At 27.9% G+C, this 5,405-nt stretch overlaps 1 long non-coding RNA gene across 1 annotated transcript; it reads left to right on the forward strand.

The window, feature by feature from the left end:
• Window positions 1-3,490: 3,490 nt before the first annotated feature.
• LOC107949410 (uncharacterized) lies at window positions 3,491-4,611 on the forward strand. The gene is made up of 4 exons (XR_001697736.2): window positions 3,491-3,653; window positions 3,751-3,801; window positions 3,920-3,962; window positions 4,348-4,611. It is a non-coding gene; the product is annotated as an uncharacterized lncRNA (long non-coding RNA).
• The last annotated feature ends 794 nt before the right edge of the window (window positions 4,612-5,405 follow it).

Consider the following 5,405-nt stretch of genomic DNA (forward strand, 5'->3'; position numbering starts at 1 on the left):
TTTTAGCCCCAAAATTTAGGGTGTTACAGATTATTTTTAATTGTATGTTTCTAATTTGTCTTTAGGTTTGACATCGTTTCTAGACGATTTGGTGCTAACGAATCACAATGGAGCAATTAAATCTCTCTAATTTTTCCATGGATTAGAAAAAAGAAACCGATTAACTTTCTTATTTCCATAATTTTCATTGAATAATGAAAATTTTTTCTTAAAATTTTATTTGCATGCAACTAAGTGATGAGGAGAAAAATGTTTTTGAGGTCGACAAAAATGAAGAGGTGAAAAAAACTCATACTAATTTTCTTCTCTTTACATTTTTCTAATATTTTTCTTTAAGCACTATAATATATATTTTTAAAAAAAATAATTCTATCTAATTTAAAAAAAATGATAATCCCCAAAAAAAAATTATATAAGTTATCATGTGTCGGTTTATTATTTAAAGTACATTAAAGTAGTATTTATCTTTCATACCGAATATTCGGTTCAATAACAATATGATTGAAATCATAGATATTCAAATCTTTTTCCCCAATCAATGTATATTCATGTATGCATATATATAAACTTTTTAAATTAGGGAAGAATTTTTAAGATGGGAGAAAGTAGCAAATAATATGTGATGGTTTAAGGCTAGTGGTATGAACAACTTAATTGGTTGCAAATATTAATTGAGGATTTGTGAAGACATCTTCAGGTGATGCATTGAAGAATACATGCAATATTGAAGAGACAACGATATACATATATCTATATTGTTTTTTATTTTTGAAGAAATACATACCTCTTTTGTTGAATAAGGAAACTTAATTATTATGTATTTCAAATGGAAGCCATTCGATGGTGCTTGAGCCTTGACAAGTATGCAGATCAACGAAGAGCAAAACATTGTTTCTCTTTTACAATTTTGGTGTTTAATATAAAATGCAATCTATGCATGTAATAACGAAATAACTTCTTAATTTTCAAAATGAAAATATTTTTAAGCAAAATAACTTTGAGCACTACTAGGCCAATGCCTCACACTTGTTAACAAACATACAAAAACTAAAGAAAAGCTAAGCATGACAAGCTAGGTTTTGGGAAAAAATAATAAAAAGGAATCAAACACAAGGCCTTAAGCACACAACCCAATACTTAACCACTGAACCAAATCAATATACATGTCACAAATAACACTCAAATAAGTTATAACATTTGGGACGTTACAATTTTCGTGGTTTTTTAGTGTTAAAACCATGTTTCAGGTGGTTGATATTTTAATTAAAATTTTTAACCTTAACAAAAAATATTTATGTTTTTTGATGGCCGGCATTACTCAGAGCTAGTATGCACCTTTATTCTCTTTCTTCTCATTCAAAAAAACTTATTTCTTCTCCCATTCAAACTTATTTCTTCACTTCTCTCATTTCTTCTTCTTCTTCTTCTTCTTCTTCTTCTCTTTGTTAGTCTATGTTAAGATGGTGAAAGAAAAAAAAAGTGAGTAATTATACTGCTACCAAACCTGCAGTTGTCTCCATCACTCAACCTCCAACACTAGCAAGCCTACCACGAAGAACTAGATTTAAATTTATGAGTAAAATTACCCAAAATTCTTTCTTAATTCCTTCTTTTAACAAAGGTTGTTTGTACTTGGATGTTTTTAATCATTGTCTTTAGGTCGAACACCATTTCTAGACGATTTGGTGCTAATGAATAACATCGGAGTAAGTAAATCTCCAATTTTTTCCATAGATTAAAAAAATAGATTAACATTACAATCCCTTTAATTTTCTTTGAATAATGAAAATTTCTTCTTAAAATTTTGTTTGCATACAATGAAGTGATGAAGAGGAAGATGTTTATGATGATGATTATAATTAAGAGGCGAAAAAAAAAAACTCATACTAATTTTCTTCCCTTTACATTGTCCTAGTATTTTTCTCTATGTACTGTCGATTTGTTATTTGAAATATATTAAATTATTATGTATTTTTAACACCAAACATTTGATTCAATAACAGTATGATCGAAAGGGTAGATTCAAATCTTTTCCCCAACCAATGTCTATTTATATATGTATATATAAACCCTTTATAAATTAGGAAAGAAATTTATTAATAAGAGATATTAATTTAGGATTTCCAGAGACATGTTCAAGCAATGCACTGAAGAATACAAGTAATTTTGAAGAGACAACGGTATTCATATAGCTATAATTTTTTACTCTTTCAATCTCGCCAAACAGGTGTGTTGCATGCATAAATAAGCTCTCCCCAAAATCTGCAAGCTTCAGCACGTTGCTTATAAGTAAACAACAACAAAACAAGAGCTTTCAACTGATGAGAGTTATCAAAAGGAGAGAATTTTGGTAGAATATATATATAGACAAGAAACTATTGGCATTATTTACATCACCAGGCCTCTTTGTTTCTGTTATTTCAACCATCACAAAATATTTGTTTTCTATGGAGTTACACTGGTGCTAAGTTGCCTGCATTTCGAACGCCAATTCTCTGGTTTCATTGCAGTGAGAGAAACAGCTCCTACTTTGATTTTCTTTTTAGAGATGAAACTTTAATGTAGTTAATATGAGAGAAAAATTTTCTTTTATTTAAAAATATTTAAATAAAGTCTGAGAGAAAAATTTTCTTTTATTTGAGATGTAATATGATTACAAAATAATTAGAGACTTAATATAATTATTTAATATTAATGAGTCTTAAATAATACAATGCTTCTTTGCTTGGTGCTTTCCCCTTTATGGCATATATTTTTCATTTTTTTTGATCTTCCTTTAATTCGCCTTTGAAGTTGTAGAATTGAACTAACGAGTTTAAGAGCGGTTGTAGTTGCATTTTTGTTGTTTTTCCTTTAGATGTATTTTTTTTGGGGGAGGGGGGTTTGTGGTTTCTAAATGCTGTAACCTTGTTTTGAGTGTTGATATCTTATCAATAAAAATTTAAGCATTAGCAATATGGCATCTGACATTACTCAATGCAGTGTGCACCTTCATATATTCTCTCTTCTCACACAAACAAATTTGATAATTCTCTCATTCAAAGTTATTTATTTCTTTTTTTTTAATGTTCAATCTGTTCAAAAAATTATAGATAAATAATTAAATTAAAGTTTGGGTGAAAATTTTCTTTTATTTGAGATTTTATGTGATTACAAAATAATTGGAGACTTAATGTAATTATTGCATATCAATAAGTCTTAAACATTACAATGCTTCTTTGCTTGTTTTTTTTTGAGCTTTATGACATATATTTTTCATTTTTTTTTGTTGTGTTTCCTGTAGTTACCTTTGAGTTGTAGAATTGAAATGATGAATGCAAAAGCTCTATGTTTTTTAGTTCGGGTTTCTATGTTTTTAATGTTGATATTTTAAATGAAAATTATAACTTAAGCAATATATATATTGACATTTGTCATTACTCAATGCCAGTATGAACCTCTATATATTCTCTCCTCTCACTCAGATAAACTTAATTCTTCTCACGTTCAAACTTATTTCTTCTCTTCTCTCATTTCTTCATCTTTTTCTCTTTGTTAGTTGATGTTAAGATGATGAAAGGAAAAGAAAAAGTGAGTAATGAGTCTGCTGCCAAACATTCAGGTGTCTCCATTATTCAATCTCCAACATTGCCAAGCCTACCACCAAGAAATAGGTTTAAATTTTTGAGTAAAATCATCTAAAATTCCTTCTTAATTCCTGTTTATAACAAAGGTAGTTTGTAATTGTATGTTTCTAATATGTGTGTTTAGGTCTGACATAATTTCTAGACGATTTGGTGCTAATGAGTCACAATGAAGCAGGTAAATCTCTCATCTTTTTCCATAGATTAGAAAAAAAATTGGATTTACATTTCTATTCCCTTAATTTTCTTTCATTAATGAAAAATTCTTCTTAAAATTTTATTTGCATGCAATAAAGTGATGAGGAGGAAGATGTTTATGCTGATGACAATAATCAACAGGTGAAGAAAAAATTCACTCTATCTTTTTCTCTTTACATTTTTCTAGTATTTTTCTTTTGGTACTATAATAAAATTTTTCAAAAATTATTATCCTATCCAATTTTGACAAAAAATTGATGATCTTGAAAAGAATTTATGTAACTTATCACATGCCGATTTATTATTTGAAATACATTAAATTATTATTTATTTTTCACTTCAAACATTAGGTTTTATAACGGTATGATCGAAAGGGTCGATTCGAATCTTTTCCCCAATCAATGTATATTTATATATGTATATATAAACCCTTTTGTAAATTAGGAAAGAAATTATTAATAAGAGAGAAAGTAGCGAATAATTTGCCATGGTTTAATACTGGTATGAATAACTTAATTGGTTGCAGATATTAATTCAAGATTTTCGAAGACATCTTCAGGAAACGCGTCAAACAATACAGGAAATGATGAAGATTCAACGGTATACATATATTTATATATATTTTTGAAGTAATACATACCTCTATTGTTGATGAAGGAAACTTAGTCATTATGTGTTTTGGATGGAAGCCATTTGCTGGTGCTTAAGCCTTGATGGGTATGAAGATAAACAAAGAGCATAATGTTGTTTCTCTTTTACAACTTTGGTGTTTAATATAAGATGCAATGTATGGATGTAATAATGAAATAATTTCTTATTTTTCCAAAAAAAAATCACTTTAATATGTTTTGTTTCCATCAATGATAGATGTATTCTCTTACTAAGTTTTTGATGTTCAATATGTATAGAAAATTATAGATCCAAAATATAATATTGATATTGAAAAATGAAACATATTTAAATAAAAGTTTGAGAGAAAATTTCTTTTATTTGAGATTTAATATGATTTGATTACAAAATTGACACTTAATATAATTATTTATATTAAGGAGGCTTAAAAATTATAATTTTTTAATTTTAAATTTAATTAGCTAGATTTAAAAAAGAAAGTTAAGAATTAATTGTATCAGACATCCCAAACTATGATTCTCATTTTAAATTGGTTCCTAAACTTCAAAATATTCTAATTACAATCTTAAACAATATAAGTTATGTCAATCAGGTCGTTTTGTTGTTATCCAAATAAGGCAAGTGAGCTAATACTATTTATTAGTCCCTCAAAAAGGCACACAATTTGAGGTGGCATACCCTAAAACAGAACAGTTTTAATTTGATCTCCATATAAAGCCAAGGAATCTTTGTTTCATAGTGTGAAACCTGACATTAGTTTGGTGTAGTGTAACTGACCAGAAGATTAATTTTGAGTGCGGTTTCGTTGTTCCAAGTTGAAAAAAGTTCGCCCCGGTAAAGCCTTTGTTTAGACGTTAAAATTTTCAGGCAAAATATACCGTTAGTCCCTGTATTTTGACAAAATTTGAGATTTCATCCTGTGCTTAAAAATTTTAAAAATTAAGTCCTACTTTT

Source organism: Gossypium hirsutum, chromosome A04 (assembly GCF_007990345.1).
Source record: "Gossypium hirsutum isolate 1008001.06 chromosome A04, Gossypium_hirsutum_v2.1, whole genome shotgun sequence".
Taxonomy (NCBI): domain Eukaryota; kingdom Viridiplantae; phylum Streptophyta; class Magnoliopsida; order Malvales; family Malvaceae; genus Gossypium; species Gossypium hirsutum.